Here is a 27264-nt window from a genome sequence, read left to right on the forward strand (position 1 = left end):
GGCGGCCGGATAGCGCTCAGCGCCCCCGGGCGCTCGGCGCCCCGGCTCCCTCCCCGCCGCTCCCCTCTGGGCGGGCAGCCGGGCCCCCCGCCCTCCTCTCGCCGCTCCCTCTCCGTCCCCTCCTCTGCGCTCCACCGTCCCCGCCCCCGCTGGCGGGGCCCCGGGCTCCCTCCCCAGGCAAGGGCGGCTGACGCGCTCTCCCGGCCCGGCCCGCCGGGATACTTCTCCAATGCTGTCACTGCCTTTAAAGCACAGGGAGAAAAAACGTGCACCGAGACCAAAAGCGCGTCTTCAGTCCGTTAGAAACTGCCTCCGTAAGCGGCCCAGGGCCAGGCGGTTAGAGAGGGCATCCCGCGCCCAATGCCCACCCTCCCGGCCTGAGAGGCTCCCGGGCGTTTGACCCAGCGGGATGCTACCTCCCGCCTTTCCCCAAGTCCGGGAAAGAACTGTCACGCGAGGCTGGAGGGGGCTATCCAGTGTCGGCGCCTACCTGGGCTGGGGTCTGTCCCCCGGTTAACCTTTGTTTCCCAGGCCCTGGAAGTCTGACACAAAGCGGGGTCAATGATCAATGTCAAAGCGGCAACACCTCTGCCTCGCGTCCCTGGTTGCCTGGGAGCCCGAGGGGCGCCCACACCCCACCAGCACCCGGGGCCCCATGGCCTCGCACACCCCGCCGTCAGTTGTTCCTTTCTCTGGCATACCCCATGCAAGCTTCATCTTCACTTCCGAACCGAAAGACAGAAGGTCGCAGGCCAACCGCAGGGAAAGGGCCGTGGAGAGTCCCTTATATGGGCAGGCCTGGGCTGCTCCGAAGCCCCACTCACTTCCATGTGCTGTCTGGAAGCCTAGCCCCTTCTCACTTTGGGAGGAGGGCTGGGGGGAATTAAGATTAGCCAATTAGTCCATCCTCAGACACAGCCCCGTTGGGGCCAGAAAGGTCCCTGAGGCAAGTCGCCTTGTTGCAGGTTTCATTCTTTTGTTTTTATTTTTAATGTAGTCTGGTGTTCATGCAAGCAGAGAGAACCAGGCAGGGAGGGGTCTTGGCTGGAGAGAGACAGGGCTGCAAATGAATTTCAGGGCCTGAGGCCTCAACCCCCCCTCTCCAGTGGGCACAGTATCTTGCTGGCACTGGAATTGGGGTGGAGAGGAAGGAGTACCAGGGTGGTGCCAAAATGTGCCTGTTTTATTTATGAAGCTTCCATTAGCGATGGCCTCGGCCCTCCTGGGCCTGCCTGGTTGGTGGGGCATCACAGAGATAGCCATGGACATCTATTTATAATGAGAGAGTGAGTGACCCAGGCCCCACCCCTGGGACCCCAGCTAGGCCTGCTGCTAGGAGTACACCAGTGGGGACCTGAGAATCAGTCTGGAAGAATGGGGAAATGAGGGTCCTCGGTGGGGAAGAGGGCAGAAGCCAAGCACAGGCAGCTCAGGGCTTCGGCTCTGGCAGAACACAAAGCTGACAAGTTAGCTGATGGACTATTTCAGCTAGAGGGCCCTAGGGATCCTGGGGGCACGGGCCATAGGTCCAGCCTGGCATGGCACACCCAGGAGGAGCTGCATCTCAGTGCAAGGCCTGACGCCTTCCCAGGCAGGTGAGTATGGGTGGCTCCAGCCCATCCTCCACTGCCCGGGAGCTATTTCAGGTCAAGTGCACCAGTGGGCAACAGGGCACTGGGAGGAAGGCAAAGAATCTTTCCACCAAACAGGTTACCCTTCTTGTTCTAGGGTTCCAGATATTCTCAGCTCCTCTACAATCACAGTGTTTCCAGTCCCAATGTGGCTAAAAATCCAAGGTTGTCCCTAAAAGACCAAAACTTGATCTGACTCCTGAGGCCCTAGAGGCAGAAGTTCCCTGAGGGGGAGGGAGCGCTTCCTTCTGCCCAAACCCCACACGGAAACAGCAAAGCATAAGGAAACCCATCCACAACGGAGAATGCAATGGCCACTTACGCTAGACTTCCCCATTCCACCAACATTTATTAAATACTTAATACAGAGAGACTAGGGTAAGTGAGAGATAGAAGACCATCCTTGCCCAAAACAAACAGGACTAACACACATGAACCACAGATTAGGCCCTTCACATGCCACCTTCACAATTTTTTTGCCTCAATGTCATATATCCTGTTATTTAGTTATTATTTTGCTTTAATTTTATCAACTCTTTTTATCTAATTAATTTTAAAAGAAAACATTACCACCCTAAATGAAAATTGATTATCACTTGTCATTCATACCATGAAAACAAATACAAACATATTAAATTCTTGCTCAATACTATTGCCTGACCAAGGCTCTGAGCTTAAAGCACCTTCGTTAAAACAGAAAAATAGGCAAGTGTTAGGTATTGGCCGCATGCTTACCCCAAACAAAGACCTGGTGCTTAAAGAAACCACAAAGTTTGAAAGAGAATCAAAAGGGAACAATCTTCACATTAGTGACTCAAAGATCTTCTAAGGCCACATCCTTGGGGCACTTTGGGGCAAACGGAGAAGGCTGGACACCCAGACCACAGCACGGAGGTCATTGCAGAGAAGGAGCCGCCCTGCAGTTTATCCCCAGCAGTGTCCCAGCTCACAGGGCCTCAAAGGTCTGTTTCAGCCCACCCCCACCCCACCCCACCCGAAGCCTGCAGTCCCTGAGAACAAAGTGCCAGGCAGCTGCCAACCTGGGTCTCTGCCCCAATCTGGGGAAACCCAAAGGCTGAGGGGGCCCGGGTGGGAGTGGGGGGAGGGCACACCAGAGAAGTTAATCATAAACAGAGGGCAGACAGCTGCACAGCCCGTTCCTAAGGGGCCAGTGGGGTGAGACAGACAGACACGCATGCTTGGTCCTGAAGAAAAGGGCCTTCTGTGCCTGGGAACCCGCTCCAGGAGACACATCCGTGTGAAACTGGGAATCAGCCCTGCCGCCAGTGCCCCACTCCACCTCCAGCCCTGGTGCCTCCAGGGCTCCGCAAATGACTGCAACCCTTCTTGTCTAGAATTGGGAGTAGATAGGCGGCAAAGAGCGGCAGTGGAGCCAGCAGGGTGGGGCCTTTTATGAAAACCAGACTTCTTTCAGATGACTTGCCCTGCCCCTTCTGCAGGGGACAGCATCCCCCTCCTCCTATGTCTAAGGGTCACACAACCTTAAACCTGCTCAGGACAGGCCGGCACCCCCACTCTCTTATGCCTTTGGGGCACACCCATCTATACAGCAGCTTGGAGAAATCACTCCGAAGCCCCTCTGAAGTCTCACTTCCGCAGAGCACTCACACCTGTGCTCTTCAGGCAACGGGATACCGTTCATTCTTGGCAGGTACACCAGCGCCCCCTGCTGGGCCTTGTTACAGTTGCGTCTCCGGGATACCACCCCAGGAAGAAAACAGAAGGGGAGAGGGAGAGGGGGGTCAGGAGGGAAAGAGAGGGAGGGAAAGAGAGAGGAAGGGGAGGAGGGAAAGATTGGGAAGGTCATTTGAGGTGTGGAAGCCATTTCTACTTAGAAAAGAGACGCAGGAGGGATCTTTGCCAACACCTAACACACGCCTCTCCCCCCAGCTCCTAACATCCCCTCTCAGAGCCCACATGCAGCCCCTTAAAAGGGCCCATCCCACCGCTACAGGGTCCTTCAGTGACAGCAACAGGTAAGGCCCGGCTGGAAGGCCTCAAAGACAAGGCTTGGGAGCCCTGGCACGGCCATACTTTCCTGGAGCCACACATTTCATACTAAACAGAAGATCTGCCTAGAAACTGGCTCACATTTTGGAAACGGATCCTGGTGACTTGTGTGGCATTTCCGAGCTTCAGGGAAAGGAAACCATGCCTGAGGAAACCCACAGATCCCACTCAGTGGCGGGCATCCAGCCCTCAGGCTGCACATCATTTGGTACCCAAAGCCTGCCACACATGATGTCAATCAGACCTTTGCTGCTTTTTTTATTCAGGGGTTACAAAAAAGGAGGGTAAAAGGCGGGCAGAAGGATGAAGAAAGTTCTTTATTCTCTGGGTTACTGAAGGTATTTAAAAGACTTCTTTGGGGTTCATTTATGGAATGTGAATCCATGAATCGAATTGGTGGGACTATAATTTTTCCCACAGTAGAAACATTCTAAAGGATTCTTCTGTGTGTGATACTTCTGAAAAAGCAAGTTTTGCATGGAGGCTGCTTAGGGGTCACTCCAGAGAATCAGGAGTGGATGAGGCTGAGGACTGGGTCGCCTCAAGCACTCCCCTCTCACACCCGGGGTCCCCTGGTCCCCGCCCCCACCCCGCCCCACAGATTACCCAGCCGCCCCAGCTGTGGCCACCGCTGAAGCCACTTCCACGCTAGGGCTTTCTGGGGCTGAGTGGAAAAGGAGGAGGAAAGCTGTCTTTCCATAATATTAGCAACATTGCTTAGCAACATCTTTCCAAGCAAGAACCGGCAGACGCTCCAAAAACCTATTCTGTTTGGATCTACAAAGAACAGAGTGGCTTCTTATACATGTATTATTTATATACTATTTTATATACCCAGTCGCGCCTTCTGTCTCTGGTTTCCTTGGGAAATGACGTAGTACACCTAACTGAGACTTCCAGACAACTATAGCTCTGAGTGGCAAAACTTTTTTGTTTGCTGGTTTGCTTTTATTGTAATAATCTTGACCGGAAATTTCTCTGAAAGTCTTACCCATTTTTATCCTTTTAAAAAACAGGTTTAATATAATCTTTTCTTGGTGACTCACAGCCACTATTATCAATACTAACCATTGTATTGTGCGAAAACTCAGTTTTGAACAGTCCATTAAGGTGAGGACTCATCTGTCCCTATAATTAACGGCCCCAAACAGCTGTGGCGCAAAGAGATGGCAGTGCAGGAATAGAAACTAAAAGTCCCTGTAGTCAGAAAAACCTACATTAGAGTCCTATCTCCACCTTTTATTATCTGGGTGGCCTACCTGAGCCTCAGTTCTGTCATCTATAAAATGGGGATAATAAGAGTGCCACCTTCTTAGGGTTCCTGCAAGAATTAAAAGAGCATACCCAGTCCACACAAAGACCTGTATGAAAATGTTCACAGTAGCTTTATTCAACACGCACAGTGCGTGACGCCTGGCTGGCTCAATCTGAAGAGCATGCGACTCTTGATCTCTGGGTTGTGAGGTCGAGCCCCACATTGGGTGTAGAGATTACTTAAAAATAAATACATAAACTTCAGGGCACCTGGGTGGTTCAATCAGTTGGGCGTTCAACTCAGGTCATGATCTCACAGTTCACGGGTTCTAGCCCCATGTCAGGCTTTGAGCTGGCAGCACAGAGCCTGGTTCAGATTCTCTGTCTCCCTTTCTCTCTGCCTGCCTGCCTCTCTCTCTCTCTCTCTCTCTTTCTCTCAAAAATAAATAAACATTGGTGTGCCTGGGTGGCTCAGTCAGTTAAATGTCCGACACTTGGTTTTGGCTCAGGTCAGGATCTCACAGTTTCATGAGTTCGAGTCCTGAGTCAGGCTCTGTGCTAGCAGCGCAGAGTCTGCTTGGGATTCTCTCTTTTCCTCTCTCGCTGCCCCTCCCCCACTTGTTCTCTCTCTCTCTCTCTCTCTCTCTCTCTCTCTCAAAATAAATAAACTTTAAAATAAATAAACATTAAAAAGTTTTTTTTTTTTAAAATAAAGACATAAACTTCAAAATGGACAGTCCATCTACAAACTGGAATAGCCACACCATGAAATACCACTTAGTAATAAAAAGGAACAAAATACCAATACATACGGCAGCATGGATGAATTTCTAAAACATTATGCTGAGTTTAAAAAGCTGGATACCAAAAAAAAGTATGATTCCATTTATATGATGCTCTAAAACAATCTAAGGGCCAAAATTAGGACAGTAGTTGCCTCTGGGGGTAAGAGATTTTTTTTCTGGAGAGACAGAAATGTTCTATATCAGGATAGGGTGCAGGAACCCATTTGTCCAAACTGTGTAATTAAGATTTGTGCATTTCGGGGCCCCTGGGTGGCTCAGTCAGTTGAGCCTCTCATTTCGGCTCAGGTCATGATCTTATGGTTCATGAGTTCAAGCCCCATGTCGGGCTCTGTGCTGACAGCTCAGAGCCGGGACCCTGCCTGAGATTCTGTGTCTCCCTCTCTCTCTGCCCCTCCCCCATCCCAGCTTGTGCTCTATCTCCAAAAATAAATAAATAAATAAACATTAAAATTTTAAAAAGAAAGATTTGCACATTTCAACATGTGTAAATTTTGCCCCCCAAAAACTGAAATTAATAGTAACAGCAATAGGGGCGCCTGGGTAGCTCAGTTAAGGATCTGACTCAATTTCAGCTCAGGTCATGATCTCACGGTTCATGGGACTGAGCCCAGTGTTGGGCTCAGCACTGGCAGCATGGACAGAGTCTGCTTGGGATTCTCTGTCTCCCTTTCTCTTTGCTTCTGCCCCTGTATACGTGAACACGCACATGCTCTCGCTCTCTCTCAAAAATAAATATTTTTAAAAAATAGTAACAGCAATAATAATAGAGTGGTAAAACACAGAGAGAGCAGCAAAAATATAGAGAGGTCTCAATGACCAAGAAGGGCAAAATGTTGCTAACTGCTGGGTGTGCTATTCTATTTACTTTCCATGGGCTTGACATTGTCCATAATAAAAAAGTAAAAGAAAATGATCATAGTGGGGGGCAAATAAAGCTTAATTGATTATCTCTGGGAGTATGATGGAGGGTTTTTTTTTTTAATGTTTACTTATTGGGTAGGGAGAGAGAGAGAATCCCAAGCAGGCTCCGCACCACCAGCACAGAGCCCAAGGCAGGGCTCAATATTTTGAACTATGAGGTCATGACCTGAGCCAAAATCAAGAGTCAGACACTTAGCCTATGGAGCCACCCAGGCACCCCGGTGTGATAGTTTTTATTATTATCTTTGTATTTTTCTATTTACACATTTATAAGGATCACATATTAATTTTCTTTTTTTTTTTCTTTTTATTTCTTGAGAAAGAGAGTGCATGTGATTGGGGGAAGGCAGAGAGGCAGTGGGGACAGAGGATCCAAAGCTGGCTCGGTGCTGACAGCAGACAGCCACAGAGGGGGCTTGAACTCACTAACCATGAGATCATGACATGAGCCCAAGTCAGATGCTTAACCGACTGAGCCACCCAGGCGCCCCAATCTTTTATTTTATTGAGAAACAGAGCATGTAAATGTGGGAGAGGGCCAGAGGGGAAGAGAGAAAGAGAAAAAGAGAGGGGGGGGGAGGGAGGGAGAGAGAGAGAGAGAGAGAGAGAGAGAGAGAGAGAGAGAGAGAGAGAGAGAGAAAATGAATCTTAACCAGGTTCCACACTCAGCATGGAGCCCACCATGGGGCTCAATCCCACACCCCTGGGATCATGACCCAACTCAAAACCAAAAGGCTGATGCTCAACCAACAGACCCATCCTGGTCCCTGCACTGTGCTAATTTGAGTCCTTGCTTGGGGGGACTGTTCACAAGGAAAGCAAATAACTAAGCTTGACAAAAATTAAGATGAGTGTGAGAAGTAAGGGAGATGATTCATTTCGAGAAATATCAAATAAAAGATGTGCTATCTAATTAACAATAGGTTTACAACCTATTGGAAATATGTACGGATCACACACACACACACACACACACACACACACACACAATGGAGTCCCAAACCCTTAGACACTTCCTTCCTGATTCTTCTTCCCCTTTCTGCTATGAGGGCATAATTTTGCTTGCTTCTTTTTGCAGCTTTAAAATGAGCATGCACCAAAGAACAAAGAGAGGAGGGGCTAAAAGTCTCTGCATCACCTCAGGAAATGTACCTTTGTTCCAATGAGACTACTTTCTGCCTTACAGGAAGTATAAGCGACAACGAAGTACTCAGCCAATGAGAACGAGGGGAGGGACTTGCACGCTAGGAGATAAACTGTCTGCTGTAACCACCCTGAGGGCGCCTGTCCGTCAGACACCAGCTCCTGCAAGAACGTTAATTAAAGCCTCCCTTCACTGTGCTCCGAGTCTTTGCATCCCTCCCCTGATTGGGTCCACGGGCTTATTTCTAACAGTGACCACCTGAGGAGTGTTCTAACCCTTACTTTAAATTTTTAAAATATTTATTTACTTTTGAGAGAGAGAGGGAGAGTAACAAGAGAATGAGTAGGGGAGGGCCAGAGAGAGAGGGAGACACAGAATCCAAGGTTCTAGGCTCCAAGCTGTCAGCACAGAGCCCGATGCGGGGCTTGAACTCAGGAACCGTGAGATTATGACCTGAACCAAAGTCGGACACTTAACTGACTGACCCAGGTGCCCCACTTTCTTTTAATTTTTATGTAACGTTTTGGCCCTTACTCTAGCACCTCTCTTGGGCTCCCCTTTTCCTTCTGACTTGCATATATTTGCCAGTGGCAAGAGTCTTTAGGAAGACTGCACAAGCAGGCAACTTCCCTGATACACACAGACACCCTTGGTTCAAGCTAGAATTTAGGTGTCCACGCAGTGTGTCTGCATTCCCTGCACACTCCACTAAGGTGTGTGTGTGTGTGTGTGTGTGTGTGTGTGTGTGTGTGTGTGTGTACGCACGTGTGCATGTACAGGGATGAGATGCCGAGCAGAGTGTGCAACCCGGCACAGGACCAGGCAGGGGCACCAGCTTCACCTCTGGGTCAACAACAGGAGGACCCCCGTGTGAGCCGCAGACAGCTCATGTGCCTGGTCAACCAGAAAATCCATCGCTTATGGCCCCTGTCTACATGATTCCTGGTAAATCTTCATTTTTTGTTTTCTCTTGTCTGAACTAATCTCTAGCTTCTCTGGGATGGATACGCCTTTCTAGAGGAAACTGCCCCTATTGGTGGGTGTACTCAAAGCTTTTCTGCTCAGCTGAAAGGCGGAAAGCAGCTCCCTCACAATGGACCCTGGACTGGAACTCACTGACTTGTTAACAGCTCTTTCCCACTCTGACATTAAGTCCTCTTAGCCTCAAAGACAAACACAAAGCTTATCTTCCTTGTTGAAACAGACTCCCTGAGCTTTGCCCCGACCCCTCAGGGCCCAGCCGTGAGGGTCTGGCTCAGCCACTGTGTCTGCACTTGGCACACTCTTTACCAGGCCTGCGTTTCTGGGGCCCTTCCCCTCTTTCCACTGGGAAAGTCCTTCCAGCTGTCTAGCCTGTGTTACTCCTGCTGTAATCTAAGCTCTTTTGATACTCACCTCCCCGTCACCCTCAGGGAGATCTGCACTTAGTTCCCACCCTCTTAACCCTCACCCCCCACCAAGTCCCAGAGCAGCTTTTAAAAACCGGCACCAGCCCTGCCGTAGCCCCGCCCCAACCCCCTTCACTCAGTCACACGGCAGGATCAGGGGCTGCGTGGGGGCACAAATGATGTGTCACATCTAATAACTGAAGGACAGAAGTTTCTCAATTACTCCCTTTTCTTAATAAATTAGAGCATTTTCAAGGTCACGGGGAGCCAAGCTCAGGGGCCAGCTTCGTGGGAACACCATCCATCAAGCCTTGTCAGGGCAGGGGACATGCAGGGAAGCGTGTCCTAGGACAGTCTCCAGGCACAGCCATCAGTCACCTTCGTGTGGCCCCGTGTCAGATATGAGAATCACTCCCTGTGTGATGCTGGGAAAGCAGGGTCTGGAGCAGAAGCAGCTACAACCGACTTGGCCCCCACCAGGCAGTGAGATGCGCCAGGGTGAGTGCCGGCAGGACAATGAGCGGACAGTGTAATGTCACCGACTGATCCAACAGGGAAATTAACAGACCTGCTTTCTCAGCTGCTGATCGGTCCCAAGAGAATGCCCCCTCCCCTGAGAGGCCTTTCCTGAGCACTCACCTACAGTGCATCCCTTGGTTACTGTGCATCTGGCTGGGGTGTTTTTTATTGATTTGTCTGTTCACTTGTTTGTTGGTCTTTGTCCCGTTTGTCCCAGCGTCAGGTGAAGCCCGCACAGGCAGACCCTGGGTATGTCTCAGACATCGCCATCATTACCCCTCACCCCACGAGCACCCAGACGGCATCTGACACACTCTAACCCTCTGGAAACATTACTGGAACAGAGGAAGGCGGGAAGGAGTGGGGAAAGAAGGGGTTTAAGAGGGAAGTGAGGAAGGGTTCCCCTCCAGGAGGATCCTGTGTCCTGGAATCTGAGCCTCCGAGGCCCCAGAAGATCTTCATTTAGGCTTTTGACCTGACAGAGCTGGTCTGGCTACAGAGGAAGGCAGAGCACTGAGGGACGGAAACCCACCCCTTCCCCACTCACAGGTGCAGCAACCCAGATGCGGGGGCTAAAAGCATGCCTCCTTGGGGCCCTGCCCCAACTTGGTGCAGCCTTGTAAGGCTAGCAACTGCAAAGCAGTGGCTCCAACTCCAAGGTCTCTTCAGAGCACCTGAAAGCCACCCTAGCTTTTAGACAACCCTAAAGAGGGGAGGGCTCCAAAAATACTGTATTTCCTGCCAACCCTAGAAGGATTTTTAAAAATGTCTTTAGAAAAATAAGCGTGTAACTTCTTTGATGCCCAAGGGTGGGAAGTCAAATCCCTATCTGTTACCCAAGCATGGGCCCCAAATTCAGACCGAACCCGTTCAGCGTTGGCCCTGACCAGCCGCTGACCTAGACAGGTCCCTCCCCTAACTGTGAAAATGAGAAGGATACTAAGAGCACCCCCGGCTGTGGAGTGAATGTTCATAGCAGGGCCTTGCTGATCTCGGGCTGTGGAGAGGTTTGACCGGCAGACCTGTTCAGAGCCCAACTGCACAGGGTGCTGTCACAGGCCCCCCACGCCTCCCCCCGGTCTCTGGGGGCCTTGAGAAATGTGGTGGGAGCAGGAGGGCCAGGGGAGAAGGGAGAGGGGAAAGGTCACACCCCAAGGAGTCCTGGTTCCCATCCCTCGGGGAGGCTGTAGCTCTTCTGGGCTATGTCTGGGACTTCTCAGGAGTCAGCGCTGTCACTGCCCACGAATATACACCTGCTTCCCTCTCTGTCTTAAGGAGACTTGCGGAACAGACGAGGAGGCCTGTGTATCTCTTACCGCCCATACCTCAATATCTTCCTACCTCCAGAGTTCCACTGACATCTATCATTCAAGGACGGCTGCTCGGATTTCTGAAATGGCCACATACCTTCTAGTACTTTTATCTACTTAAATACTTGTTTGAACTTACTTTTTAAATTAATATTTGTAATACCATAAACTAAATTAATATTTAATACCACAAATGGATATACTGTTTCCCATCAACAGAAGGTAACGGTAAAGGGCACATAATACTCCACTCCTTAGGTGTGAGCTGTGCATAGTGACCCCCTTCCAAAAAGTACACTGTGGACTGGGGCGGGGAGGATAGAGAGTGACTTGACAGAGGAGAACCTTGACAAATCCTACTTCTGCCAGGGGTCATGGCCAGCATCAACAGTGGTAAGTCATGTTAACTGGAGACACAAACAAACGGAACAGTATTCCTTGCTCAAGGACTGGAGAACAAATAGTGTTACATACCCATACTACCCAAAACAATCTACCGATTTTAATGCAATTCCTATCAAAAATACCAACACCAAGGGCGCCTGCGTGCCTCAGTCACTTAGGCCTCTGGTTTCGGCTCAGGTCATGATCTCACCATTGGCAAGTTCGAGCCCCACATAGGGCTCTGTGCTGACAGCTTGGAGTCTGGGGCCTGGAGCCTGCTTCAGATTCTGTGCCTCCTTCTCTCTCTCTCCCCCTTCCCTACTCACACTCTGTCTCTCTCTCTCAAAAAAAAAATAAACATTAAAAAAAATTTTAAGACCAACAGCATTTTTCACAACCAGAACAAAGAATCCCAAAATTTCCACTGAACCACAAAAGACCCCAAACAGCCAAAGCAATCTTGAAAAAGAAGAGCAAAGGGCACCTGGGTGGCTCAGTCGGTTAAGCAGCCGACTTCGGCTCAGGTCATGATCTTACAGTCCATGGGTTCCAGCCCCACATCGAACAGCTCAGAGCCTGGAGCCTGCTTCAGATTCTGTGTCTCCCTCTCTCTCTGCCCCTCCCCCATTCACCCTCTGTCTCTCTCTCTCTCTCTCAAAATAAAATAAAGACATAAAAAGAATTTTTTTAAAGAAAGAAAAAAAAGAGCAAAACTGGAAGTATCACAATCCCAGATTTCAAGATATACTACTACAAAGCTGTAGTCATCAAATCAGTACGGTACTGGCACAAAAATAGACACAGATCAATGGGACAGAACAGAGAGCCCAGGGGCGCCTGGGTGGCTCAGTCGGTTAAGCGCCCGGTTTCAGCTCAGGTCATGATCTCACGATTCGTGGGTTTGAGCCCCGCGTCAGGCTCTGCGCTAACAGCTAGCTCACAGCCTGGAGCCTGCTTCGGATTCTATATCTCCCTCTTTCTCTGTGACCCTCCTCTGTTCGCACTGTCTCTCTCTGTCTCTCAAAAATAAATAAAAAACATTAAAAAAAATATTTAAAGAACAGAGAGCCCCAAAATAAACCCATGATTATATGGTCAATTAATCTTCAACAAAGGAGCCAAGAATATGCAATGGCAAAAGACAGTCTCTTCAACAAATGGTGCTGGGAAACTGGACAGCAACATGCAAAAGAATGAAACTGGACTCTTACACCAAACACAAAAATACATTCAAAATAGATTAAAGACCTACATGTGGGACACGGAACTCTAAGAATCCTATAAGAGAACACGGGCAATAATTTCTCTGACATAGGCCATAGCAACACTTTTCTAGATATGTACTATTGGTGGGATTCTAAACTGGTGCAGCCACTGTGGAAAAGAGTATGGAGGTTCCTAAAAAAATTCAAAATAGAATTGTTGTATGATCCAGTAATTCTACTGCTGGCTATTTAACCAAAGAATACGGAAACACTAATTCAAAGGGACATATGCATCCCTATATTTACTGCAGTGTTACCTACAATAGTCAAGATACGGAAGCTACCTAAGTGTCCACAGATAGATGAATGAATAAAGAAGAAGTGGCATACATATACATATATATATATACACACACATACATACAATATAATGGAATGTTACTCAGCCATGAAAAAGAATGAAATCTCGCCATTTGCAACAACATGGGTGGGTCCAGAAGTTATAATGCTAAGTGAAATTAAGTCAGAGAAAGACAAATATCGTGTGACATCACTCATAAGTGGTATTTAAGAAGCAAAACAAATGAGCAAAGAGAGAGAAAGAGACAAACCAAGAAACAGACTCCTAATTATAGAGAACAAATTGGTTACCAGAGGGGAGGTGGGCGAGATGAGTGAAACAGACAGAGGGGAGGAAGAGTACACGTATCATGATGAGCACTGAGTAACACACAGAATTGTTCAATCACTATACTGTACACCTGAAACTAATATAACACAGTACGTTGATTATACTGGAATTTAAATTTTTAAAAAAGAGAAGCAGTGATCAGTCATGTTGACAGCACGTGCCTTTGATATGTGATGAAAATGACACTTTATCTCCCGAAAACCCATAACATCCAGCAAATCCCAATTTTTTTCCCTAAGGACACCCTAGATCTACCTAACCTGTGCTCCTGAAAACTCTCAAAAATCAAGCAAAGCCTGAGAAACTACAATTCCCAAGAGGAACCTAAGGAGACATGACAAGCAAATGTAATGTATCTGGAAGGGATGTTAGGACAGAAAAAAGGACATTAGGGAAAACTAAGATAAATCTGAATAACCTACGGACTTTAGTTAATAATAATATATAGGAGCACCTGGGTGGCTTAGCAGGTTGAGGTCCGACTCTTTTTTTTAAATATTTTTAAATGTTTCTTATTTATTTTTGAGAGACAGAGGGTCAGAGAGAGAGGGAGATATAGAATCTGAAGCAGGCTCTGAGCTAGCTGTCAGCAGAGAGCCTGATGTGAGGCTTGAACCCACAAACTGTGAGATCATGACCTGAGCCAAAGTCGGGTGCTTAACTGACTGAGCCACCCAGGCGCCCCGAGGTCCGATGCTTGATCTCAGCTCAGGTCATGATCCCAGGGTCATGGTAGGGAGCCCCGGGTCAGACTCCACACTGAGCGTGGAGCCTGCTTAAGATTCTCATTCTCTCTCTCTCTCTCTCGCTCTCTCTCTCTCTCTCTCTCTTTCTCTGTCTCTCTGTCTCTCTCTCTCTCACCTCCCCCAGCACGCTGTCTTTCTCTCTCAAATTTGAAAATAATAATATGTCAATATTGGTTCATTAATTATAACCAATGTACCACACTAACCCAAGACATTAATAATAGGGGACACCATGTTACAGGGTAAATGAGAACTCTCAATTCTTCTGTAAATCTGAAACTGTCCTAAAGTCTATTTAGGTTTTTTGGTTTTTTGGCTTTCAGCTCAGAGGCGGCGAAAGCGCAGGTGTCCTTGGTTGTCCTGAATCCAGGGTCATCAGGTACCAGCCACCTCCACCAGGCCGCCTAAGTTCAGCCCCAATGAGATCAAAGTCCAACACCTGCGGTGCATGGGTGGTGAAGTCGGTGCCATGTCCGTCTGCCCTGGCCCCAAAAACTGGCCTCCTGGGTCTGTCTCCAAAAAGGTTGGTGATGACATCACCAAGGCAACCAATGATTGGAAGGATCTGAGAATTGCAGGGCAGCGATTCAGAACAGACAGGCCCAGACCAAAGTGGTACGTTCTGCTGTGCCCTGATTATCAACGCCCTCAAGGATCCGCCAAGAGACAGAAAGAAGCAGAAACTTTAGCACAGTGGTAATACACCTTGATGTGGTTGTCAACATTGCCCAACAGATGTGGCATCAATCTTTAGCCAGAGAACTGTAGAGAACATTACAGAGAGCCTGGGGACTGCCCAATCTGTGGGCTGTAAAGTCGATGGCTGCCACCCCGCATGACATCACAGATGTCATCAACAGTGGTGCAGTGGAATGTCCCACTAGTTAGGAACTACAAAGGGGGAGCACCTGGGTGGCTCAGTCAGTTAAGCATCTGACTCTTGATTTTGGCTCAGGTCATAATCTCACGGTTGGGGAGTTCAAACCTTGTGTCGGGCTCTGCACTCAGAGCCTGCTTGTAATTTTCTCTCCCTGTCTCTCTGCCCATCTCCCATTTGCGTGCTCTCCCTCTCTCAAAATAAATAAACATTAAAAAAAACTGCAAAGGAAAATATTTCTTTTTTTTAATTTTTTTAACGTTTTATTTATTTTTGATACAGAGAGAGACAGAGCATGAGAGGGGGAGGGTCAGAGAGAGAAGAAGACACAGAACTGGAAGCAAGCTCCAGGCTCTGAGCTAGCTGTCAGCACAGAGCCTGATGTGGGGCTCGAACCCAATAACATGAGTTCTGACCTGAGCCAAAGTCGGAGGTTTAACCGACTGAGCCACTCAGGCGCCCCAGGAAAATATTTCAATAAAGGCACTTAGGTGGCTCAGTCGGTTGAGCATCTGCCTTTGGCTCAGGTCATAATCTTGTGGTTTGTGGGTTCAAGCCCAACATAGGGCTCACTGCTGTCGGCATGGAGCCTGCCTCTGATCCTCTGTCCCCCTGTCTCTCTTCCCCTCCCCCACTCACGAGCTCACTCTCTCTCTCTCAAAAATAAAAAAAATTTTTTTTAATTAAAAAAATAAAAGGACATTTTAGCACGTAGCTGAGATTTTCTCCTTGAGGTTGTAAGGAACCTTGAAAGAGAACTGAAAAGGGAATGGCTTTCTCTCTGGTGACCAGTGTCAGGCAATGCTGTATCCGTGTGCCACCTGATGCCACCTTCCCCAGTTCCAATTTTGGAATTGCTGAGCCATTCCATGTACCTCCACCTTCTTCCTTTCTTCGTCTGGAACTCGGAGAATGAGCCAAGGGCTCAGATGGTCCCCTGTGGTCCTCTGCGGAGAAAGTCACCCCTCCCGTCCTGAGGGCTCCATGGCATGGGGCTGGCCACCATCCCAGCTGCCCGGGAAAGGTGTGAAGGCACGCGTTGCTCACCCCAAGCAGGAGAACCACCTCAGAGGGTAATGCACGCCATCCCCTTGGCAGCAGGTATTTTCACACCTGTTATACCACTAGATACTCAGAGCTCTGCAGGAAAGGATATTAATATCCTCCCCATTTGCTAGATGGGTAAATAAGACCAGAAAGGTTACAACGTCTATCCAGGATTACATGGCTACTAAGAAGCAGAGCTGGGACCCATCTCTTATAGATACTGACTCCCACAGATCCAAAATGAAGAGTATGGAGAGCCTAGGAGATGAGGCAATGACGGGGCAGAGGCTCCCATACCTATCACCAGATTTCTGCCTCTCAGTACCCAGCCCCCGTCTTCTGGTTGACAGACCTTGGCTTTTCCTTCGGAAGCACTGTGACACCACTGTTGCTTTTTGTGATTCCGGTGGGACTGTCCCTCTCTCAACCTACCCATCCTGAACTCTAAGGTGGGTACGTGGGCCAGGCCTGACCAATCCATGTATTCCACGCCCGAGGCCACAGTGATTGCTTCGGCGATGGACACATACACCCGGCTGGTGCATGGTGAACCCCTGAGTTTTTGCTGGCACCACAGGAAGAAGCAGCTCACCAGCCCCTGGGACCTCCAAAGTCGGTGGCTGTCTTATGAGAAAGGAGTGGCCTGTGAATGAAGTGAACGTAGAGGAAACCAGAGCCAAGAGACGGGGACAAGCAGGTTGTCTAATATTTTCTGACCCACCTGGATACAGCCATTCCTGAAGCCAATTTTCATAAAGGTCTCTGTTACAAGAGGGGTTTGGTTTTTGTTTTTCCTTTTTGTGTCTTTTTTTTTCTTAAGCCAATGTGAGTTAGATATCTGTCATGAGTAACCTATTATTTAATATAGATCTATACTCAAGAGGTATGGAAACACAGAGCGGGCAAAGCGAGAAGGCCATATCACCACCTCACCCCAGGGGAGCAGCCCCCAAGGCGGGCCATGGAGTAGCCTTCCCAGGAGGAATCCTTGGAGCTGCGTCTCCAACACACACACACACCCGGATGCACCAACCCACCCAACGAGTGACAGGCTTGAGGACAGTCCGTGGCAAGTCCTCTGGACCTTCCCAAGGGGAAGCAGATGACAAATCCTGACTCTGAGATAAAACGGTAATTTCTCCCTCTCTGCTGGCGGCGTGCTGGTCACTGGTTTCATCTTTTTTCAATAAAATCAAGAACTATTCAAGGAAAATGTAAAAAGAAAAAAAAGAAGGGGGTGGGGAACATTCAGACAAATCTAAAATGTGGGACATTCTATAAAACAACCTTGCCAGGTCTGCTGTTCTATATTTAAAAGGACTAAAAAGACGTCACAACCAAGTGCAACAAGTGACCAGTAATAACAAGCCAATGACAGGGGCGCCTGGGTGGTTTGGTCAGCAGAGCATCCAACTCAGGACTTCAGCTCAGGTCATGCTCCCAGGGTCATGGGATCGAACCCCATGTCGGGCTCTGCGCTGAACACAGAGCTTGCTGGAGATTCTCTCTCTCTCTCTCTCTCTCTCTCTCTCTCTCGCCCCCTCCCCCACCTGTGCTCTTTCTCTCTAAGAAGTAAAAAAAAAAAAAAAGAAGAAGAACTAGTAGTCAATATCACCTAATATGCAGTCCATATGCAAACTTAGAACTGGAAACATTTAGATATGGACTATATATTAAATTATATTAAATTAATATTAATTTGCCTACATGTGATAATAGTATTGTGCTTACATCAGAGAGTGGCATTGTTTCAGGGAGGTTTTAGGTGAGTGGTTAGGTGTAAGGTGTTATGGCATCTGCATCTTGTCTCTGCCTCACCGTCATTATGCAGAGAGAGAGAGAGAGAGAGAGAGAGAGAGAGAGAGAGAGAGAGGCAGCAACTGCCAAGTGTTAGTGACTGGAGACCGAGGTGAACCCCGGTGCTCACTGCACTCCTCTTCTGATTTTTGCATAGACTGGTAATCTCCAAAACAAAATGTTGAAAAAGAAACACATCACCCTGGCCTGGTGCCCTCCAATCTGCACACACGGGAGCACCTCAGTGGCTCAGTGAGTTGAACGTCCAACTCTTGCTTTCGACGCAGGTCACGATCTCACATTTCATAGGGTCAAGCCCCGCGTTGGGCTCTGCACTGACAGCATGGAGCCTGCTTGGGATCCCCTCTCTCTTTCTCTCTCTCAATAAAAAATAAGCTTAAAAAATCTGCACATACGGATGTGTGTGTGTGCAGCAACCACGTGTATACACACATGCATGCATGCATTCTGCAACGCAGCAGACTAGTGTGCAAAGAGCACTGGGCCAGAGTCAGCAGAACCAGCTTCCGGACCAGATCTGTGTTCTCAGTATCCGCAGGTGCCGCCCTAGTGTGTGTTCTCAGCTGCAAGGTGAGGGCTGAAGCTTCTGCATTCCCCCACGAGATGCTGCAGGAGCATTTAGACGGATGGGAGAGTATAGAGAAGGGGTTAAAGACTGAAGACAGAGGCCAAGATGAGAAGGTCCTTCTAAGCAAGAACTGTCGCCTAGTTACCCTCTTCCTCCCCAACTGCCCAGTTCTAGGCCTTTCAGGGGATCCAGTCCTTAGGACTTGACCTTGAGATCAGCAGACACGCCTGAACTAGCCCCTTGAGAACTGGCCTCCCAGCTTAACGAGCAAAGGAAATGCATCCGAGGAACCTGCAGGGCAGGACTGGTGCCTTCTAACTGTGAAGATATGGAAAGCCAAGGCCAGCCCCCCTGAACTTGGCTGGGAGGTCATTGCATTCAGTCTCACATCAACTTGCTAGCCATCTCTTGTCAGTAAAGCTTTCTGGATTCCTGGGGCTTTTGAACAGAGAGAGGTGGAGGCTATTCTTAGCAAAAGACCTTCCCGCAAAGGTCCCAGGCACATGCAGGAGCCGCAGAAAAGGGAACGGTCCGCTGACTGAGACAGGACTGGGCTGCTCTGCACAGAGGGTGTGGAGGGCGACCAACATCCGGAGAAACACTGGCGAGCGAGAAATCAGAGAAACGCAGTCGTAACAAAGAGGACACCTAATCCAACAAGCTGGCCAAATGTATAAGCTACCAATGGTGGGCGCAGAGGCTGGCGACGATGCAGCAGTAGGGCTAAAATAAGTCACCTGCCTGGCCCCAGCAGTTATCACCGCTAAGGTTTAGTCAGGTCTAGAGAAACAGTCCCACGTGTGTCCAGAGACAAGCACAAGAATGTTCACTGGAGCGCTTTCTGTAAGAGTACAAGAAAATACCAGAAATAATCACGTAGAAAACAGGTAAGTAGGATGTGATATAGTCACAAACTAGCTGCCATACAATGAAACACAAGAAAGAGCTAAGTCTATATGAAAAGACATCTATGATTATTTGAGATGCATGTAGAAATATTTCTTTAATATGTAAAAAAATATGTACCAGATTCTGAAAAGTGGCTACCCTGGGAAGAGGGGAGGGAGGGCATTGCTGGCAACAGGAGATTTTACATCTAATTTATCTGGGGTTGTCTTGCTTTTGTTTTTAGTATTTTTTAGAGAGAGAGAGAGAGAGAGAGAACACGCATGCACATGAGCAGGAGAAGGGCAAAGAGAGAGGGAGACAGAGGATCCAAACAGCAAAGAGTAATGGTCTGGGTTTGTTTTAAAATGTATTCTTATACTCTCATATATATGTATATATAATGTACTTAAATATTCTTATATTATAAAATTAAGCTTCTAAAAAGAATCATCAAGGGGCGCCTGGGTGGCTCAGTCGGTTAAGCAGCTGACTTCAGCTCAGGTCATGATCTCCTGGTTCGTGGGTTCAGGCCCCAGGTCGGACTCTGTGCTGACAGCTCAGGGCCTGGAGCCTGCTGCGGATTCTGTGTCTCCCTCTCTCTTTGCCCCTCCACCGTTCATGCTCTGTTTCTTTCTGTCTCCCATAAAATAAATAAAAACATTAAAAAATTTTTTAAATAAAATAAAAAGAATCATCAATTTCTAAAAGTAAATCCACTCAGTGAAATACCACACTGTTATAAGAAAAGCAGGAGGAGGAGGGATAAGAAGCTTTCAACGGAAGGAGGTGGAAAGACCTGCGCGCCGTATGCTGCAGCGAGAAAAGCAAGACGCAGGGCCCCCGGGGTGGCTCGGCTGGTTCAGCGTCTGACCCCTGTTCTCAGCTCAGGTCATGATCTCACGGTTTGTGAGGTCCAGCGCCGCACCAGGCTCTGTGCTGACAGTGCCCTTGGGATTCTCTCTCTCTCTCTTTCTGCCCCTCCCCTACTTGTGCGTGCTCTCTCTCTCTCTCAAAATCAATAAATAAACTTAAAAAAAAGAATAAGAAAAGCAAGACATAAGATGGTATTGTGTCAGATACTGCTTTTTATGTACAAAATAGGGATAAGAAGAATTGTATGTTCATATTATACAGAAATATACATAAAAGTGCAGGGGAAAACCCTCTTAATAGATTTAGGAAGGAGGTGACTAGGTGGACCTGGAGTAAGAGCAAAACCTCTCACCATATATATTATTATGTTAATTTGGTTTCTGAACCATGTTAATACATGGACCATTCAAAAGAAAGGATGGCTAACTACATCACACCAGGCAGGATACCCACGGCATCGTGGAAATACGCAGCAACAGCCACAAAAAAAGAGGTCCAGACCCTGTGGGTCAGTTATTCCATCCTTGGGAATATATATCCTAAGGAAGTAAGTTCTGCACATGCAAGAAACTACACGCACCAAAATCGCTGTGCCACTGGCATTTCTGGCGATGGAGAATTGGAAGCAACCTAAGTGCTCGCTAACCGGGGGTCGGCTCATGTACGGATGCTCTGGAGACAAGGCTGCCGGGAGGTCTGGGGGCCGCCCCTAGGGACGCTCCTCCACACCCGTCCCAAATATGGGTCTCAGGACAATGACCGTTGAGTGCTGGTGACCAGCCTTCCAGTGGCCAAGATAGCTGACAGCACCGGTGACGCAGCCCCTGACACGCAGGGTTTCCAGCGGGAGCCCCACGTTCTGTGCACCTGAGCACAGTCACTGGCCATCGTGAGAGCTGCGAGTTCCCCAGGTCACCCGCCAAATTCCAGTTCAGTGGGTCTGAGGTAAAGCCGAGGAATCCGAATTTTAACAGGGTCCCAGATGGTCCGCTTTTGATAGCCACTGGCCTAGGTCAATGCAAACTTGGAGAAAATTCTGTTAGGGCAAGAAGATTAATTACAGGAGCCTTTTGCTTCACTTTTCTTGTTTTCTTTTACTTCTCTTTTTGTTATTTTTTAAATAGGCTCCATGCCCAACGTGGGGCTTGAACTCACGATCCTGAGATTAAGAGCCGCAGGCTTTACCAACTGAGCCGCCCAGGCGCCCCTCCTTAGGTTTTCTTTAACACTGTGTTATATTATCTTTCCAGTAAGTATATAGACCTGCACACATGGATCATGATTTTTGTATATAAGCACAAGCATGGGAAGGTGAGGTTTTCTGGAAGCAAACGTCTGAGTCTTATTTTCCAGGCAGACCAGAAAGCTCTATATATTATACTAATGATAGGTTACCAATTTATTGCTGTTATTATATTAACATCAATTATTCACTAATGTACTATAAGTTAAACATATTATTATCAATAAATGTTATTATAACGATTTCACTGCATTTGCTATGCATACTGTTGGAAGCACTTTACACTTACCGACTCAATTAACCCTCCTGACAACCATATGTTATTACTGCTATTACTCCCAGTTTACAGACTTGGAAGCTGGGAGACAGAGAGGTTAAGCAATTTGCCGGGGGCTCCACATAAGGCAACAGTGCACTTCCCAGCGGGCAGGAGGCTCTGAGAAACCAAGGTCTTCAGCGCTGTGCTCACCCGGCAGCCTTGACTCTGACAGATGACAGCCAGCAGGTCAACATCCGGCTGTGGACAGTTCAGTCTCCGCTGAGAAATCATTCAAAGGGCATGTCCTAAACGTGACGTGGGGTAGATGCTTTCTCTCTGTTGGCTAAAATGACCTTTTCCTAACAGTCTCCATAGTGAGCTCGTCTGCTATTTCAGGCCAACTGCCCTGCTGTCTAGATCTCCCTTCTTAGCCCACGTTCCCACTGTCGGGGATGGCATAAGTGAGTCAGCTCCAAGGAGGGGCTACAGGTCCACTGGGCAAGGCAGCGGGAGGTGGGCCCAAGGAGTCCTGGAGTGAGGGGCCCCCGGAAATATTCTCTGCTGATGAAAGTCACTACCCAAGCTCTGGTCTTTCCTTTCATGGAGAACTGAAGCCCCAAGAAGAGGAGTGGGCACAGAGATAAAACACAGTGCCTTCCTGACCCGAACTCACCGCTCCCTCCATCTGAGCTACATCAGGAAAGCACATAATTAATCTTTGAGACAGGAACCAGCTGCACCAGGCAGTAACGAGAGAGGGGAGGAGCACAGACTGGGAGAGAGCAAAACAGAGAAGCCAAGAGAGATGGGAAGGACCCAGATACCCAGAAACAGGGAGGGAACAAACCCCAACAGACGAGTTGAATGAAGAAACACTGAAAACAGCGCAGCAAAAGGAGCATAGTGATCAGGAAATCGTCACCTGCTCTTCTGGCCCTGACCAGGGCTCCCTCTCCCATGGACCTCATCTCCTCACACAGCAAAAGCACACGTCCCAAGTTAAAACCTGAGGTCAAGGCACCCCTTCCCCATCTGCCCACCGGCCACCCAGAGAGCAGGCAGCCCGTGCCAACAGCACCATCTGCTGGCACAGGGGAGAACTGTGCATTCCCACCTTGCCAACACCCCAGACAAGCCGGACAGGTTCTATCCCACTACCGACCCTCCTTCAGCATCCTCGCACCTGCCAAGCCTGTCCCTTCTCAACACGTGCGTTCTATTCCCACTGCCTGGAATGTTCTTCCCCCAGATAGCCCCAAGGCTGACTCCTTCTCTTCCTTTGGGTCTCCCCTCAAATGTCACTTCTATGCAGGAGCTACTCCTGACCACTCACCTAAAGTAACCCCCTGTCATGCCCTCTAATCCCTCACTGCCGTGTTTCCTTCCCAGGACTGGGAATTATCTGAAACTACCTGGCTTCTTGTCCTCCTCCCTCATTAGAAAGTACCACGAGGCCTGTCTGGATCGTAACAGTCCACTTTTGTGTGACCTGCATGCAGGACAGGCCTTAGCAACAAGTGTTGTTGAATGAATGGTCGCATATTCACTCAGCTGAGCTACCCTGAGCTCAAGAACCCAGCTTCAGACTCCGCAGGGATGACCCACTAGCTCTTCCCTGTTCAAGCCCGAAGTCATTATCTTCCCCTGCAAACTGGCTTTCCGTCCTGCACGCCCAGCTCAGTGACCCACGTCTGTAAATTTTCTAGGCCTTGAAACCCCCATTTCTATGCGGCTCTTCTGTCACACTGCTCACATGCACCACGCACCTCATCTGAAGATCCCCTACACATGGCCATGGCCGGGCCCCTCCCCTCCGGCCACAGCCGCCACCTCCAGGTTCCTCAGGAGCAAGTTTCCTCACCTCCCAGATCCATTCCCAGGACCGCCAAAGCTGCCTTCCCAGGGGCTCCCTCTCCCTCTCACCCAGGGCACCCATCACCTCCTCCAGCACGCTGGAGAGCTTCCCTGAGCAGACCCCACTGCTGCCTCAGTACCTGACTCAGCTTCCCAAACAGCTCCATACACTCGCCCACCCCAGGCTCTTGGCCCTGGTTGTGCCCTCAGTCTGAAATACCCCCTAAGATCCCCCTTCTGGGGGATTCCTTTTCAACTTTCAAATGCTGCCTCCTTTAGGAAGCCTTCCTGATTCCCCAAGAAAGAACTCACTGCGCCTCCCACATCTTTACTGGCATTGTCTCACACTTTGCAGTTGGCTATTAAACGTCTGTCTCCTCCCATACATGTGAGCTCCCTGGGCACGGGGACCAGGACCTGGATCCCTAACCACTCTCAGTGCTTCAGTAACAGCTATGGTCCTGAGCACTAAAGACTGCGCTAGGCACTTTCCGTGTGAGTTCATTTAGTCCTCAAATATCCTTACGAGGTAGGGACTCTCATTATCTTCACTCTCCAGATGGGAAAACAGAAGCTCAGAGAGGTTTGGAGGTTTATCCAAGGAGCCTCATTAGGGAGAGACAGAACCAGGATCCCCAGCACCCAAATCAGTGCCTGGCACAAAGTAGGTGCCCAATGAATATTCATGAGCTAAACAAACTCCTCTCTCCTGCATCAGACCTCAGTGCTGTTCACAGCCCAAAGGCATGAACACCCCGTTTCCCTGCTTTCTCGGTACCAATTCTGACCCAGTTACATCAGCCGAGTTTCTCCTCTTCTCTCCTTCTTCCCCCTCCTGTGAGCCAAAAAGGACCCTGTCATGTCAGGTGAAGGAGAGACTACTGACAAGCCTATGTTTAAAGGGCATGTTGATGAAATTAGACAGACACTGTACAGGGGGCACCTAAGTGGCTCAGTCGGTTAAGCGTCTGACTTCAGCTCAGGTCATGATCTTGCAGTCCCTGAGTTCGTACCCTGAGTGGGGCTCTGTGCTGACAGCTCAGAGCCTGGAGCCTGCCTCGGATTCTGTCTCCCTCTCTCTCTGCCCCTCCCCCGCTTGTGCCACGCATGCTCACTTGCTCTCTCTCTCTCTCCCCCCTCTCAAAAATAAATATTTTAAAATAATAAAAAAGAAACTAGACACTGTGCAGAGGCATGCCTCCAGGCTTCCAGGTGAACCTTCCAGAATCGCCACAGGCGTCTACACCAACCTCCTCGTCCTCTTCTGCAGCCGAGCCTCCTTATGTCTGCACTGTAGACAGAATTCGCAATGCACTACTTCCCGTCTGAATTGCGTTGTTTCCTGACCCTGTGTAATTGGCAATTGCTCTAGTGCAGTTTTGTTCTCTTTGCACCTGCCTTGTTTATTACACAGCCACTCAGAAACATGGCTGCCTGTTCCGACCTTGACTCAGTGGGCACACGAGCTGTGAGTTGTGGACAGCTAACCTGAGCGTGCGGTGCACAGCCAGCCCACATTATTCTCTCTGCTCAAGGCCCACCCCAGCAGGTATGACAGCTCCTGCTCAGTACTTGCAGTTGACTCAGAGCAGACTGAGTTATAGGCAAACATGGGTTTTTAACTGGAGTACCATGCCCAGAGCGTGTCTTTCTCAGACACTTGCAAATTCCTGAACCCACATCATTCGGGAGGCAGGACATGCTGACGTCGCTGGGTCCTGACAAAGCCTGGGTCCCAATTCACTCCAAGAAACTTGGGCCCCAGAGCAGGAGACCAAAACGCATAAGGCAGAGCTGTCTTAGATGTCCTCTTGGAACAGAGCCCTCTTACACCCATGAGCCCAGAAATTAACTTTGGTCAGAAGGGAAAGAGGAAGTGCATCCAACCCCGGAGCAGATGCGGCTTCCACAACAGCATCGAGAAGTCCTGGGTTCAAGTGTAAGCAGAGAAAGTGCCAGGGGTCAGGTACCAGGAAGCCAGCCCTACCCCCATCTTAATCCCCACAACATCCAAATACTCTGGGTCCAGGCACTACTACCCCACTCCACACGCCTGTGCCTCATACCCCTGGGGGCAACCACCACTCCCTCCCAGCGTGAACTCCCCGTGCCCCTCCATGTGTCCGTGTGAGTGCAGAGCACGGCTCCATCCTTCCAAGCCTGAGCCCGTGTCTGCCTGCGGGCCTGCGCTCAGAATTAAGCATGATCAGGAGAACGGGATGACAAAGTCTACGGAGTGAGACAGCCCTGCTTGCATCCCGCTCCATCCTGGGCCGCCTATATGACGGGGGCAGGTCACTTTACGATCCTGAGCCTTGGTTTCTTCCATTTTAAAATGGAAAGAACAGGAAGAGCCACCTCATGGGACAGTTGTGAGGCTGGAATGAGGTAAGACAACCAGTGCTCTGGAACTGGCAGCTATTTTTATTGCTGTTATAATGAAATGTGGCATCAGACATGCTTGTGCTTTTTAGGGATTGTTTCCGAGAGTCGATGTGACTGTGTGTGACTCCGCGTGAGGTCCTGTCTAAATGCAGGCACTTCTGTGTGTATCTGAGTGTGAAGGCAGGACACGCCAGGGCCCATGACTTATTAAAGTGGACTTAATGAACTGGACGTCAACTGATTCTCTCGGCTCCTGTCCCCAGGCCCAAGGAGACAGGAGCTGTGTGTGAACTCCCCACTGCCAAAGAAAACCGCTCCTGGCCGCCTCCTGGGTGCCACCTAGTGGCACTGGATTTGTGCAGCTCAGACACCTGGCCTGGCAGTCCAGGGACATATCTGCAGCAGGTGACAAGTCACAGATTATAGAACCACTGGGTTTGTCCAGCCCTTGGAAAACCTCCAAGGGAAGTCTGGCCTCTATCTCAGGCACCACTGCCTAACAGAACTTTCTGGAATGACGGAAATGTTCTGTACCTGCGCCATCCAGTACTGTAGCCACTAGCCACATGTGCTCATTGAGCACTGGAAATGTGGCTGGTGCAAACGGGGAACTGAATTTTTAATTATACTTATTTTAATTAATTTAACTTTACATCGCCACACATGACTGTACAGGACAGCACTAGTCTGAAGGACTGTCCAAGCCCTGGGATCCATCTGTGCCCAAACCAGACAGACCAACAACGCTCTGGGCCTCCCAGACAGAAGAAGGCGCCCCCTTTTGGCAAAGGCTGGTTTGATTCTGGCCTTGTCCAAAGAGTCCTGACCAATCAGATGATGACCAACCGACCAATGGGATCTCCTTTGCTAGGGCACGTGTATACAAGAGGCACTCAAAGAAGGCAGCAGGAAGCAGGGACACCTGCTACTGAAAGGCAAGAGGTACCAGGCCCCGGGCACGCCAGTAGGTTCCTGGGGTTGCCAGTGAGCCACGCTCGTAGGGTGCTGCACACCCCGATCCTGGAAGAGGTAGGCTCCCACGTGACTGAAGACCCTCCGGGGCAGACGTAAGCTTGGACTTAGAGACAGATAAGCCAGGTTCTGTTCTCAGATTGCCAGCTGTGTGACCTTAAGCAAGTGACAATCTCTCTGAGGCTAATTTTCCTTGCCTGTGAAATAGGAATCAGAGTACAAATGTCCTAAGGACTGGGTAAGGATCAGGGTAATGCATATAAAAGCATCTCACACAGTGCAGCTGCACAGAATAAGCACGCCGTGTTTGCTAAATTACTATTTGTTCCATACAGCTTTATACTAAGCCATCATCATGTAAGTTTTTACAAACTGAAAAAAAATAACCTGATTAATAGAACAATGATCTGGGTCATCCAGATGCCACGCCAGGACATACTCGCTGGCTCC

The 27264-nt window shown here is 49.1% G+C and overlaps 1 protein-coding gene across 3 annotated transcripts in view; it reads right to left on the minus strand.

Moving 5' to 3' along the window:
* The window catches only part of RAP1GAP2 (RAP1 GTPase activating protein 2), a 199338-nt gene that overhangs the window by 133830 nt on the left and 38244 nt on the right, over positions 1-27264 (minus strand). The gene's annotated exons all lie outside the window — the stretch shown is intronic.

This window comes from Suricata suricatta, chromosome 17 (assembly GCF_006229205.1).
Source record: "Suricata suricatta isolate VVHF042 chromosome 17, meerkat_22Aug2017_6uvM2_HiC, whole genome shotgun sequence".
Lineage (NCBI taxonomy): Eukaryota > Metazoa > Chordata > Mammalia > Carnivora > Herpestidae > Suricata > Suricata suricatta.